Genomic DNA, 16,573 nt, shown 5'->3' with positions numbered 1-16,573 from the left:
CAAAACCTCTCTAAAATCTTTCCAGCAATGCACACCTTTTTATCATATCACGAAAGATCTGAATATTAGAAAATTTCATGCAGAATTCCCCGGAAAGGAATAATATAGACAAATGCATATATGCTACGTTGAGCCATCGCTCAAAGCTGTGTTTACCGACAATAGAAATTATTCCCCTCTAAGTATTGTGATGATGCAAAAATACAGAAATACATGTCTACTGTGACGTTGAGTGATGCGTTCCAGGGCGTTTCTCATTGTCTGCCGACTGAAAGAGATTGCACAATATGAAATACTTCAGTCTGAATCGCGGATGCCTCATTGAATACGCACGCCGTCAGACTCCACTTCCTACTAAATATGTATATCAATTCCAACGTATGCATCTTGAATGAATATAGAATATTTTTATCCTTTAATTTTAAATAAAATAATAATTTGGCTTGGGTCCTTGCTTGACCCTAGCGCGCTATCTGAGAAGGATAATAAATGGAGATGAAACTAAGTCATCGCCGTCCATATTAACAAATTCAATAGGTTTCTAATGTAATCCGTATGGAGTTTTAGTAATAGGATCGCTAATTCGCATTAAACGTGCCCATAAATATTTAAAAGGACAGTAATGCACAAGCAACTCTTCTCGTGTTGCAGGTGTTCGTGGGAGACGGTAACAGTATTCCATTAGGTGGACTGTCTGCTTGTTTGCCTCCCTAATAATAAAAAAAACAAGCCATCCTATTTTTTCTAACCTTATATTGTAATAGAAATACAGTTATAACTGTCGCCGTAGTTAAACGATTTGTATTTATTCCATACCATACAACGAATGAACAACAGGACCAAACAAACAATCAATAATAATTAATGAATCAGAAATTATAAACGTAGAAAAAAACGTTGCAGAATAATTAGTAGTGTCATTAATAGATGACCTATTAATATTCCACTACCAGGCACGGATCTCTCTCCCTATAAGAAGCCTACTGTTAACATTGTTGATCAAGCAGCTTGGTACTGAGTTTTATTTCAAATATCCTTCTCTTGCGCTGAATAAATGAAAATAGAAACTAAATTATGTTATAAATAATAAAACTACGATTTCAACTATGAATCATGAGAATATCGTCAATTTTTCATGACATATGCAGTCTCTTTCACATTATATTCATCAGAATGTTATAAAATGTAAAAATATCAAAATTTCATTTTATCCATCTATAAATCTATTTTAAAAAAAATATTCATGTAACTTTATACATAATAATAATATTTATTTCTACCATAATGACACTTTATTTATACATTTTACAAAATCGAATATATATAGACTGCCATTAGGAGTGGACAGAATCCGTACTAGGTTACCCTGTTTTATGGTATTCTGGCCCCCACACTCGGCCGCTGTCTATACAAAGAACGGATAAATAAACCATATTATTAAAAGTAATTATAAAAGTCTAGAAATAATAATAATATAAAATATATTTATATATAAAAATTATATAAAATCACATAACATACTTATATGAAATTAATTACAATAATATATTACTCAACACAATGTATATAATAACAAAAGTAAATTAAAAATGAAACTTTACCGCATAACAGCATATGCATATAAACCGCTGTAGTATTCAGAAAGCAGATCTTCTATTATGATAACGAGGCATGTGCCGGTGTTAGTGCAAATATTCAAATTAAAACGACACAGGAAAGGTTGCTTTGACTCGTGACAAGTGTAAACGTGGGATTTTCAATGCTCCCAGCTCTACATGGAACTCGAATTATTAAAATAGTTTAGAAATTTACACGTAACTTGTATTGAATTAAAACGTAGCGTCAATTACCATCGCGCAGTGATATTTCAAATTGTTAATTTGCTCGTACAAATATTCATTTACGAGAACAACGACTTAAAAAAGGAGACCACTTTGTGTATGTTACGTGACGTTTTGTCTAAATTAAAATCAGTTGTTATGATTCTTTTTTAATAATAATTTGATAAAGTGTCATGCATGTCTCGTATTTATTTTAATGTTTTATTTTCGTTCAGGTTACTATGAACGTTTATAGGATGATTTATTCGCAATTTCCTCTACGTGACTTCTCCATCCTCTATAGTGCATATATACTAAACACTCGTAGTGATTGGTTAAGACGCTAAGAGGTAACAAATAAACAAACTTCCATAGTATCCTTACTATGTAAGTTTGTTTATTTTACGATTAACTCAATTTTGCCTATGATTTTTTTTTTTATTAATTTAGTAAATTACATTCGGATTAACAAAACAAGAAGTAGACAGTGCGATACGAGAACGTTGGATACGTTCTCGTATCGCACTGTCTACTTCGTACGGTTGGCGCCGCAATCTGTCGTATTGGCTCGAGTGGAAATAATCTTGAGGCGGAGCTGTTTATTACGTTCTCAATATGGTGTGGTACAATTCAATTGGAACAATTTTGTTCGTCCCAAATTTATTTCAAGTCAGCTGTATTTGGTAGGAAAAATTTAAAAAATACATACTTTACAAGCATAACCCTTATTTTTTACACAAATTAAAGGTTAGATAATATTTTGCCTTTACAAACAATTACTGCTAAATAAGTTGTCAAATGTTAATGCTACTAATTAATTGTACCTAAACTTATGTTTACTATAATTATACTTTGAAGACGAAGGTTTATAACCAGTGCGTGTAGCCAGTAATAACTTAAAGAACCGAAACATAGACCTATAGTATGCAAAAGCTTCAAATTACTCAGCGGGCTAAAGAGAGGGCTATGTTCGGAGTTTCTTTTCGTGATAGAATCCGAAACGAAATAGAAATCAAATCAAAGTAGCCGACATAGCCCAAAGGATAAGCAAGTTGAAGTGGCGATCACATAGCTTGAAGAACTAACAACCGATGAGAAGGAAAAGTTCTTGAGTGGCGACCTCGTACAGACAAACAGAGTGTAGAACGACTCCCACCCCACTAAATGAAGTGACGATCTCAAATGCATTGTAGGGAGTCAGTGGATGCAGATGGCTTAGAACTGTTTCTTATGGCGGTCTATGGGAGAGGCCAATGTGCTGCAGTGAACAGATAATGGCTGAAATGATGATGATGATGAAACTTATACTTTTACTTTGTCACAAATTTAGGCATCAGAATAATCTTGATTGATTAGAATAAAAACTAGCTTATATCTTTCTCCATTTTAATATATTAAATCCCATCATAGTTGATTGAGCCGTATATTTAATGTATTATGATATTTCTAAAAAACGGTTTTAATAAAATTAAATAAAAATCCTTTGTGCCATTACAAAAACAATACCAATTTGCTACCTTCAAAAAGGTACTGCATTTGTATAAGTATATTTCTATAACTATAGGTATATATAATGACACCTATCGAACAGCGGTTTGCGAATTTAAACATTTCATTAGAACATTTATAGCACATTTTATGTTAAATTTTCGTTAATTTTATGCAAAGCGGGAACGATTTAGGCCATAACCGTCTATTTGGCCGACATTTGTACTAATATATTGGTTAGTTAGTACTAAACATTCTGTTCTATTGTATAAACCGGGTCTCACAGTGGAAACTGAACATGTTAATTATGGCTGAGTGATGCTTCGACGGTGTCACGAGCATTGTGCACCTCGTTAATTATCCTATCCTTTCCATTCGGATTTCTGTTAAGCTAATTTATAGCTTACGGTATCGTAATTTAGTTAAATTTTGATTTACACTGTTACACATCAATTGCATTTCATATGAACAGATTCATATGCAGTTAACATAAATGCGTTCATATTTCGCGATAAGAATGAAACTTGGTACGTACTTAATCACAATATTTGTACATTCAAAATGTAAACAAATACGGTAATTCCAAAGGCTAAAAAATAGTAAGTAAACAAACCCACTGTCACATTGTAATATATATAATAATTAATTATACATTTGGTGACAATAACGTCGCCAAAAGTATAATTTGATAACAAATAGTTTAAAATACATATAAACTAATATGGTCATTGCTATTGTATTTATAATCATAGCTTGTTATTTACAGTTACTTGTTAACAATTTAACAAGTAAAAATCAGTGAGTTTGACTGCTCTTGTAATTTTCATTTAAATATCATTTAAATAGATCATACATAATTTTATTATGAATTAATAAAAACAAACTATAATAATTATTATACTACGAATTTTTAAAAATTATTGTCACGACAACATTTTTTGGGTCTCCAACTACAGGGCCCAAGCGTATGCGAAGCAGAAGTGGGTACATAACTTTGTGCCTGTGTGTAATTTTAATGAGTTTCGAGCTAGGCTGGCCGGCGACATCGCCTCGAGTGAGAATAGCTATATTAGCGACTCTGGTGAAGAGCCGGAAATCCCCTAGCGCCCTAGGACGGCTCTAAAGAATAAATAGTGTTGAGCAAGTTATGAGAGTTCCCAATATCGATATTTCCTACAAGGATAGATTGTAAGTAGTTGTAGATATATGAGAAAATTTAGTCTGACTTGTAGTAATCAGATAGACCATGTTCTATCTTAGAGAAGAGTTAATAATCTTCGAAATCGGTGTATATGCGTTAAACGAGTTATAAACATGTAAGAAGCAAAATATATCCATAGGCTACAGTAACCATTTATCAACGATGGGCTGTATGCTTGAATGCCACCTTCGTGGTATAAAAAAAATGTATGCAAGGATAGTGGCATTTGGTTGTCAGTACCTTCTGCTTATCGCGCAAAGAATATGGTGTGAATATATTGTGTGTGTGTGAATATGGTGTGATATTTAAACATTTATTGCCGTATTTTCTTTTATCTTGCCAATGTTGCTACAGTAAAATTGTATTTTATTTAGTAAATCTTTTACTTGTAGATCTTTCTGACTACCCCATTAACTTAAACTTTTAGATGATGCACATAAAAATAGGTAGGTTAGTCAGTTATCGGTTAAATTACTAGTTAGTGCAACTGTCAAAATTATTATAGATTTGATGCAAATGGCTGTTAGTAACATAAGAATAATGTTTTTTTTTTAATTATTAATGAGACTGTAATTTGTTCTGTAAAAACACTCTTCTAAAGATATTTTAATATATTCTGATTTCATCGACAGTAAACTAAAACAGCACTAGCTTGCTATTAATTTTGACAGAAGCTGTAAGCGAGGCAGTTGGCGTTATTAGCCTACCCTTTAATGCTTTATAATTTAGTGCAGTTTATATTAAACAAAACAGAATTAAAACTTTACTAAACAGAGGGGCGGCGGTAGTTTCAGTCAGGCGTATATTCTCAGGGGTTCCTAATACAAATCTACTTTATTATTATACTTAACCTTAAGGTCGCATAATAATGATAAAAAGAATTTATGTACTTACATTATAATAAAGCTAGTGAAATAATTTAAGCTATGATAATTGCAGTAAAAAATCGTATAAATATATATCTATCTATATGTTTCATTTTTAATTTCAGATTTACATCTTAACAGCAAGCGGTAAGGAATGTAATCACTTTTTAGCATACCAACAGGGGGTTAAAGGCGTCATGATTGTGTTATCTTAATTTTTTGTCGACGCCAACGACATTAAACGTGATAAAAACTGCCTATTTACGTCTATTAGGTATAATGAAAGCGGTCATTAGTTTCAGTGAGCCGACCTTTTTGATGGCGACCTCGTTCGCCCGTCAAATGGATGCAACATAATAAACAAGTGTGTTACGTCGTTAGTTAGGGACGATCGTTTGGGTAAATTAGTAACGCTCTCCTCTTAGCAAGCGGAGAGGTTGAATTCATCGATAGGTACATACAGATAATCCTGTAATATGTATTTTCTCTCATTTACACGCAAGTTGATACATTATTAAAAGATAGCTATAGATAATGTTTTAGTTTAGTTTAAAGTGTGAGATATGGCAATGAAAATTGTACAAAAGAATTAGTTCTGAAAACTGAAATAAGTTTAAGTATCATAAAAAAATTTATATCGGTTCTTTTTGGTGCTCAACGAGCTATTAATTTTCAATTCAACCAATAATAAAAAATGCTGAACAGTTTAATTTATATTCTATTACAACCAATAGAACATTATTTCCATACTATGTTACCTATCGATTGATCCGGACATTAAGTAATAATAAGTGCCACACAATCACACCAATTATCATAAGTTAATACTCAAACTACATGGTACGAGATATCAGACAACTAATATCAGACAACTAACATCAAGATACACAAACTTATACACGCAAATAAAAAAAAAACCAATCAGTATCTTATATCCTTTTCCATTCCGAATAATATGTGTAAGAGTATAACAAATTTTATGAAGATTGTTAGATTATTAAACAAATAAACTTGTTTTCACATTTATAGTATCAGTAAGGATAATTTTTTATAGTATTATAAAGAAAATTACAACGGTATCTAACACCTTAAGATACGAGTTGCACTATGATATATATTTAAATTACATAGTTACATTATTTTGTATTCTACTAGCAACCCGCCCCAGCTTCGCACGGCTGCAATGCTGATACTAAATATACCTACCTACTACAGAATGTAATATTATATTACGCTTATAAACAACGTTTACAGCTTTGTTGTCATTAGACAAAACAAACATGATAAAGTGCTATAGGGCAAAGTACGGCCTTCGACGCGATATTATATAGGCATGCGCCGCCAGCCGGCCCGGTACCGCCGCACCACTATGTCCCTGCATTTTAAATCTGTAATATCTTCGGAAATATTTATTTAAATTACATGCTGTAAAGGGCCATATTAGTCCATATTAAATGGACAATATATTTAAGGTACTTAATTGGATAAAAATTAATGCTGTATTGCTTAAAATCATTTCATAAATAAGCCATTTTTCCCCCGTAAAATGTGAAGGATAAAAAATGGTTATTGGTTAAGAGATAGACATATACGATCGCGGACTTTTTTGTTAACCCTTTTAAGATGTACAATATTGTAGTATATTATTTTGATTTATCTCGTGGGGTTCAGCCAGCGTTTGCAATGTAGACGCAAAAAATGTGTTTATTTACGACATGACATTACACACCTCTAAATTTGTCAGTGATTCTCTACAATATTATGCATGTATTATACATATAAACCTTCCTTTTGAATTACTCTATCTATTAAAAAAAACTGCTTCAAAATCCGTTGCGTAGTTTTAAAGATTTAAGCATACATAGGGATGGACAGACAGCGACAGCGACTTTGTAAAACAACTATGTAGTGATGATGATATTGAATTCTGAAACATTCTAATTTATTGCAATATTAACGCTTACTCAAAATTCATAACATATATTTATGACACATAGATATTTGGATTAATTTGAGGTTTGACTATGTTGTAACATGATAGGAATTAATATATTAAAGCCCCAGGCAACATAGAAATTATACTCCAAAGCATAATATTACAATCACAGAAATATGTAAAATTTAATAGTAATACGTTGTCAAACTAAATGATATTAATATACGATACGATACAAAATGATATTACTATCTCGTACACGTATAATCATCATTTAAATATCTATTTATTCTTTAAAGTTCTCTTCTCAGGTAAATAAATTTCAGAGAATTTTTACATCTTATAAAAAAAAGAAACAAATAAAACTACTACAAATTTTAATAAATATTATTTTAGTTTCCGCAATAAAATACAAATTACACAGCGTCATCTATTTCCAAATTAAGCAAGATTAAGGAATAAAAATTAAAGTTAAAGATAGAATTTGCAGCTATACAAAATATTTCTTAAATGATGAAATAACTTTGTAGTTAATTACTTACAAGACTATAAATATAGTAACGACTACATATACATTATTATTCAACGTTCAGTAGAAGAATACGAGTGATAAGTATCAATTGAATAAAAAAGAAAACAATCATCGAATAAGAAATAGATTGGATAAAATCAAAGTGAGATTGCGTTTTTGGTTCAGTACCTACTTGTAATGAGTCGCCTCGTTGCTTCGATTGACCGCCTCGTCCACCTCTCCCATCCTACGGCCCTAAGAGCCAATTCACTTGCCTTTATACTCTTTCAAGCTTCCCTATCTCAGCTTTTGAAGAAAAACTCCTTTGGTGTCCGCTTGAATATAAAGTTGAATGTGGATACGAAATATGCATTAAAGAGACAGTGTAAACTAGAAAACCAACCTTAAGCTAAATTAGCATTCTTTTTCACTTCTAAGATAGTGACTGCGAATCGATTTGCTTTAGCGCTATATAACAAACACTAGGTATTCAATTTATAAGATTACTAGCGACCCGCCTCGACTTCGAATTAACTATCTTGAAAATATGGTAAATATACAGCCCACGTTACTTATTCATAATGGAGCTTATTATAAGTAATAAAATTGTAGAAATCAGTTATGTATTTTTTGGGTCTATTGATTATAAATAAAAAATCGAATGTTTATAATAACTGTTTAAGATTATAATATAAATTAATTTAATGAGTCAGTAATGCACTGTTATGACAAGGTTTTAATTCTAACGAGAAAAGATTCTTCTTGTCCTTTGAAAATTGAATTGTAAATTGATGACATTTGTAAAATTATTTTAATGAGAACCCTAAACATTTTTTATACTTTATACAATTTAACATATAAATAATAACCATTACTGCCATGTACTTTAAAAGTAGATTTTATATCCGTACAGTTCAATAGATTGAAATCTTCTATCCATGCTATTTCTTTGAGCGTTTCTTCGCCTCATTAATTAAGTGCGATGCAAAGAGAGATTCATAGAAACTTATAACTTTAGTTATTACACAGTTGGTAACTATTCGATGAATTTGACGTTTCTTCGTTAAAGAAAAGTTTAATAAGTATTCGTTCAGATAGGAGAAATCATACTAGTTGCAAGTTTTAACTTTCAATAGGTTCCCATCTGGATTCGACCACTTCGGTGGGGTGCACTTTATTCTTACGCTTCGCCGACACTTTTAATGACTTATCCGCATTTTTCGACAAAAACTCCCTCGAGTTGGTCTTATAAAACAAAGTCATTGGTTTCTTAAGATAGATACAGGTAAGTATAAGTGACAAAGTTTTCTTTATTTTTTTCTTATATAACCGTTACTGTTTGTTGTGAGACTGACAACGTAAAAGCAATTCCAATAATGTTATTAGTATCTATGAGCTGCAATTTATCATCAGGTAAGCCCCATGCTCATTTGTAATCATTTTAGATAAAAATTGCGTCTCACAAAAAAAAACCGACTTCAATTTCGGCTAAACCAAAGTAAGTATATATATAAGTAGTATACTCGTACTTGAACAATTAATCGAAAAGAGTAGAGGGTTCAATACCCCATATATATGTTTGTATATATATATGGGGTATTGAACTCTATATATGTTTTGTTGATTTTTGAAAGACCTTTAACACAGTGAATTGGTACAAACTATAGGACACACTTAAAACAATGAGTACTCCTCCGCACTTGATTCGTCTAGCATTCGTCAACTATATGTCGATGGATCTGCAAATGCTCGATTGGATGGCGTTGATTGGAAAACTTTTAAAATCATGACGAGTGTTTGACAGGGTTGCATTCTTTCGCCGCTATTGTTCAACGCGTATACAGAATGTATTATGAGACTGGTGTTGGACGGATGGGATAAAGGTGTCTCGGTTGAGGATCGACGTACACACCCGACTTCAGTTACTCTTATGATATTACTCTTCTTGCGTAATCAGAGAAGGACATGAAATAATTTTTGAGACGCCTGGAGACATCGAAGAGACGAGAAGAGGCTTACATCTTCTTCAGACTCAAAATCAATAGAACCAAAATGATAATTATGGACAGAGCTGAACATAATGCTGATTGCAAACTTCTTCAACAGGATATTGATCATGTGTGTGTTACACCTCGAAAATGGCCTATTGTTTAATACTATCTATATTAAACAATAGGTTATATTTATAATAATGTTCACTTTTGTCATTTAGCCGATTAAAGGACCCCATTCATTACCAATATCATCTCAAGTCCAAATGTTTACCCATAGTAATCTCAGCCAACGATTTAGGTATTTAGATGAGTGAGGGCCTATCGTTTCGAGAACATATCAAAGCGTATGTGGCCTTAAGGTTTGTACTGCGAGAAGCTCAACATTTAAATATGGTAATAAAGAAGCAATTAAAATTCTTTATAATGCTGTGAAATTGTTACGAGTTACGTATAGTTTGGTTTCGCGATCACAAATATTGGAGGGTGTGAGGACGAAATAGGGAGATGTGCTATCACAAAAACAACTGTAAGTTAACTACATAAAGTATGGAAAAACCGTAACAAAGTACACCAAAATACTTATAATGAGGAGTTTGGTTTTCCAGTTTTTCTGTATGACATAGACACTAGAGATGTGGTGCTGGCTGCAAATACTGCAAATACCTTGGACTGCCTTCCGAACTAACGTTTCCATTTTGAACGAATTGAAAATCAAAGAGAGATTATTAGTATTGTTCAAATACGAATTCTAAAGTACTTTGGCCATATTATCCGAAATAAAAACTATATTCCCACACAGTTTAGACGTTCCTGTCTAATTGCCTAAGTGTCGTTAGAAGGCAAAGGTTCTCGGGGTAGATCACCAACGCGATGGACTAACCTCATCAAAACTGCCACACAGTATTTTATTGTGGAATGCTCTCGCTCGGCTGTGAACAGAAATAGATGAAGACATATTGGCTAGCTGGTAGAGAATGCCATATGGCATTAAGCTCGCCATTTGTACAAAGTTTTATTGTGCAATAAAGAAAAAATAAATAAATAAATATTGATTGAAATTAATAAATAAATAAATTTGATAACTAAATAAATATCTCGTCGACAATCCACTATAATCATGAAAACTACGACTACTCCTTGAAAATGCTTTTATACCTTTTCAGATAAAAAAGAATTTTCAAATTCAGTTTAGAGCTGACAGAACTATTATTATTATAAAAAATATATAACCAAATTAAGATCCTCCTTCTTTCTGAAAACAGTTGAAATAAATACAATCACAGTCACACACTTTGACTTTGACTGAGAAACCTTCCAATTTACAATGCAAAGTATGTTGTCATTTCAAATGCCACAATCTAATCTTCGTTTTAAAAAGTACTTTAATTCTGATAATCTGAAGCACCAATTATTGAAATTCAATCGCCTAGTATCTAATCAAAATGGGCTATTTGTACGCCCTTTCTGTATACGAATTAATAACAAGAACAAACAAAAACAAGCATGCGTTTCCATTATGGTTCCACAAATACGGCACTCTCGTATGTTATTGTACGAAATTGCCAGAGATCGGACAGTTGATGGGATATGGATCACAAATTAATTTTATCGCTGTATTTTAGTACATATGGGGTAATACTCTATTATATCTACTAAAAATAACACTGATTAAACATTGCTTTAAAATATATCCAATAAATATTGTATTATATCCGTGTCTAAAACTATATAAAGAAGGCATACAGCTAGTTGTAGTATTAGCGTAGCTTGTTCAATTAAGTCTACAATAGAATATCAATTAAAACACCTACAGAGTCCACAATCCTTTTTTTAATAAACGGTTATTATTTTAATTTCCTGTAACATCACATAGCCACTATGTAATTCATATAATTATATATCTGAAGAATAATTAATTTATCAAAAAGTAAAAACATTACGATCCTTTTTTTTATATCACCGAGGTGGCAAACTAGCTTATGAACCCCTGCGATACCAAGGACATTACATACGCGTTGCTGACCTTGAAAAAACCTCTTTACCCCTTTTTTCCAAGAACCTCATTGAAAAAGCCTCGACAGGGAGTTTATTCATAACCTGAGCGTTCTTATGAGGAAAGATCTCTGAAACCGCACTGTACGCAACTGTAGGTTCTTAGATATAGGGGAAATCTCCTTGTCGATGTTGAGCTATATGATGGTAGAAAGAGGCCGTGAGCATAATATTGAACAATTCCTCTGAGCACAGTTCATCCATCCTAAGGCCTAAATATTCAATACTGCGTGTAAGAATAGAAATTGTTGAAAACATATAAATAGACTTGGAAAACATATAAGTCGTCTGTTTGGATAGATCTGTCCCATTCGTACTTCTGTCGTGAAGTATTTGTGTTCGTATGGCTGTATTTCATTTTGAAAGGTGGAAATTACTTACAGGTTGCATAACACCTTAGTCCTCAGGAATGGCAACGCATGAAGGGTATTATGAGCGACACAGCATACTCTGTTTTATCCATTGTACTGTTCATGTCTATAGGCGACGATTACCACTTTCCATCGGATCAGCTTGTTTGGAAAAAATATACCAGAAATGAATACATAGTGGCACGATTATCACTTTCTGTCATATAAGCTATTAGCATTACTGGCATTCCGAGTTCTAAGGTAAGTAAAATAAACATTTCGATAAGTATAATAAATTATCGATACGCTTACTTTCTGCTTATTCGTACTGATGTTATGTAGTTTAAATTATTTTTATAATTAATTCATTCGAACTTAACGACACCATATTTAATCTAGCGTAGCAACTAGATAGATAGTTAATTTATTTGCATTACTTTACACCACACAAACAACAACAAATATAGATAGACATGCACACAAAAATAAGATAAAAGAGTACATATACAAAAAATTTAAAAAAATGCATAAAAGAAGTAACAATTTTTCCCTTTATGCGTGTGCCATAGTAACACAAAATAGTCACAACTCAGCTTATTGCTTTGCCCTTAAAAGAGCAAAACACTGATATTCTGTTGTGACCAAAAGGCAGCCACGAAATTTCGTAGAAAAAATTATAAAAAAAGAAATAGATAAAATACATTGTGTGTGTTCATTACATTCAGTATTATTTAATATTTTATTCTAAGTAAATAAATAAATAGCAAATGCCATATAGGAGAAGAAGTCAGAGGTCACTTTCTATCAATTTCAAACACTCAAGCGATAATTACTAACTCGATAATATTACATATCACTCTATAGCTATAGCTATTTAGCTGAAATAATAAGTAGTCTGTGTAAGTCTGTGGAAGTCTTTCTCCATCTTAATGTGTGCCTTCGCCAAATTTTATGAATAATTATTTATCCAATAAGATACCAGGTGATAACACACAAACAAACTCATTTTTCTATATATAATAATACTAAGCATTGGTCATTTTTAGCAGTCTGTTCTATAACGCTGTACTATGCACTGAAATTGATTTGTATAGATTTTGTTAAGCTTGTTTATTTCATTACTGTTGTATTGAAAGGAACTTAATATTAAATGCGTTTTACGTGTCAACTGTAATGCTTTTTAGATTAATTTTGTTGTATGTGGTGGATATAATAGGCTTACCGTGATGGGTGGATGGCTCCGTTGTAGCAAAACCTACATGCCTATTTTATATGGAACCTTTTGTCACACATTCGAACAATGAGGTACGTAAATTAAATAATATTAGAATGTTAATATAACTTTATAAAAACAAGAAATCGATGTACACGTATAATAAGTTAAGTGTGATAAAAAATATAAACAAATATTATTAGGTTACAGTAACCGTTTGTCATCAGACGAGCTGTATGCTTGTTTACCACCTTCATGGTATAAAAAGTGATAAAAAATATTCAATTTATTTAGATAGATAGAATATTTAATTTTTCCTAGCCTGTAGGATTACACCTGAGTTTATAAATTAATGTTTGGATTATTTAAAAATGATTGTCATTTGTTCGGCGTCTCGGAAGGCACGTAAAGCGGTCATCCAATAAACCGTGTCAAAGACCTTCATTTAGAACTAAATTAGTTAAAAATATCTTGACTTCTGAAACCTCTTAAGAGTTATTACTCTTGTGAGGTGCTATTGAAACACATTTGATGTCGGTCAGAAACTATTAATGTTGAAGGCAACTTGGCTAACCGGCCTTTTTTATATATTTACATTTTTATATTCTTTATTTTTTTATACTATAATTGATATTTTTTTTAACTTTTTCTCTGTACGTTTTCAATATATACAGTTTTACGTGACGTTAATTGTTGTTATTGTTCTCTAGTGATAACTGTGTCTGGCCGCAACCAAATATGTTTCAAATTAAATTTTCGACAAACTCTCCAGTGATGGAAAAATCTATGAATAGCCTGTATTAATTTATGTAACCGCAATAAGCTCGCATTCTAAATTATATATGCAAGTAATTTTGTTCATTCACGAGTTAACAAATTTGGCACACCAACATGTATTTTATATTTTTGTGTGATTTTGCAAAGATGTGCTATTAATACCACAATTACACAAATTAAGTGTAATGCAGTGGCAACTAGTACTTAAAAAGTATCTGTATTATACATTAAGAAATAATAACAAAAGGTAAAAGAAGTTAACAAGGAAGTTTCCAAAGGAGGCGACGACGGCCAAAATATTTTAAAATATGTTCGACCAATTTCACGGGCTACGAACATTGGTCCAGAGTCTCTGATTTAAGCGGCAACAGGCATGAAATGAATTTATAACTCACAATGTTCTAATTCTGCTTCATTTTATCTGGATAATAATAGGCTACTTAATATAAAAAAAAATATAAAGTGAATATATTAAAACGATAAAATACCTAATTATTGAAATTCAAAGTATTTTGTAATGATTCATATGTGAGTTTATAAATCATTTAGCAGTAATCTAGAATTTTTTTCTTACTACCCATATTTTTTTTATACAACTTAGAATGGCAAACAAGCTGACGGCCCACCTGATGAAAAGTGGTAACCGTCGCTTATAGACATGAGCAGTACCATGAACATAACAGAGTATACTGTTTCGCCCATGATACCCCCCATGCGTTGCCATTCCTGAGAACTCAGGTGTTATTCCTCTGTACCCAGTAAATTCACGCCATATCCCACCCTTCAAACTGAAACACAGCCATGCAAACACAACTGCTTCATGGTTGAAACACGAATGGGACAGAGGTACCCAAGCAATTGACTTTTGTACAAAGTCTCTGTATCTAGATAGTATAATGCATCCCGAATTGTCGTGTAATCAATTGGAACATGTAATTTCCAATCTGGTATTCAGTAGTAATAATATCAAATACCCAATCTTTTTAACCAGAGGGAGACTTTGTACGAAAGTCGATTGCGTGGGTACCTCTGTCCCATTCGTATTTCAACCGTGAAGCAGTTGTGTTTGCATGGCTGTGTTTCGGTTTGAAGGGTGGGATATGGCGTGAATTTACTGGGTACAGAGGAATAACACCTGAGTCCTCAGGAATGGCAACGCATGGGGGGTATCATGGGCGAAACAGTATACTCTGTTATGTCCATGGTACTGCTCATGTCTATAGGCGACGGTTACCACTTTCCATCAGGTGGGCCGTCAGCTTGTTTGCCATTTTAAGTTGTATAAAAAAAAAAAAAAAAAAAAAAAAAGTATTTTATAAGGTTTCAAACTTACATTACAAACAGCTTGACTATTATAAATTCAAATAGCTACAACAAATTTTAGTATATTATTATGTACAATAAATTACTCAAGTACTTAAAACAACATAGCATTTAAAAAAATGCATTTCAATTTGCAACAAAGTAAAAACATCATTGTTCGTGTTTACATTTAATAATAACCTTTTATACAATGGATCTAGATAATATCACAAACAACTACGCCCTCAACAAAATTGCAAAATAAAGGTTTTTCTTGCAGCTGTTAAGAAAGGAAACATAAATATGCACTAGTCATTGTAGCGGAAAATGAAACTAGCTTGTACATATACAAGGGTTGTTAACCCCCGAGTGCAGACTGTAGGGCGAGGAACGCCCTCTAACTTTGCTCTATTATTAATGACAAACCCTTGCCCCGCCTTAGGAAGTAATGCAAATTATTGTATTTTGCAATATTTTGTTTGTACTATATCTGTCGAACAATGTAAACCTGATAATTAAAATTAAAGTGCACGCGATTTTTGTGTAATCTTAAACAAAATTTATTCTGTTAAGAAATGTGACCATATATTCATTTTCGCTTCTAATTTGCATAGCTTGATTCTAGTTGAACATGATAAATTAATTGCCCATCTGAAGAAAAATAATAAATATCGCTTAGTAATTGATACTACTGTTCGATCCACTTTACCACTTATGCTTTGAGGTCTAAGATGTTTTATTGTATTTTATTTCAGTATTTTTTTTTTGTTATTGTTAAAGAGGCAAACTAGCAAATAGCCCATATAATGGAAAGAAAACTACCGTCACCCATACCCACCTTCAACACAATTGCTTGTGCGTTGCCGGCTTTTAAATATATGTAGACACGTTTTTTTTTTTTTTTTTTTAAATCCCCATATTTTTTATTCTTTATTGTACACAAACATAATGTTAAGAGCAATTAATTTTAAACATAATGTAAGACGAGCTTATCTCTAATAAGAGATTTCATCCAACAAACTATATTATACCTATTTTAAGGGGAAAATACTAGTATTAAATA

The sequence above is a fragment of the Galleria mellonella genome, unplaced genomic scaffold, assembly GCF_026898425.1.
Source record: "Galleria mellonella isolate WM207_F2 unplaced genomic scaffold, CSIRO_AGI_GalMel_v1 utg132, whole genome shotgun sequence".
NCBI classification, from domain to species: Eukaryota; Metazoa; Arthropoda; class Insecta; order Lepidoptera; family Pyralidae; genus Galleria; species Galleria mellonella.
This window is presented reverse-complemented; position numbering follows the sequence as displayed.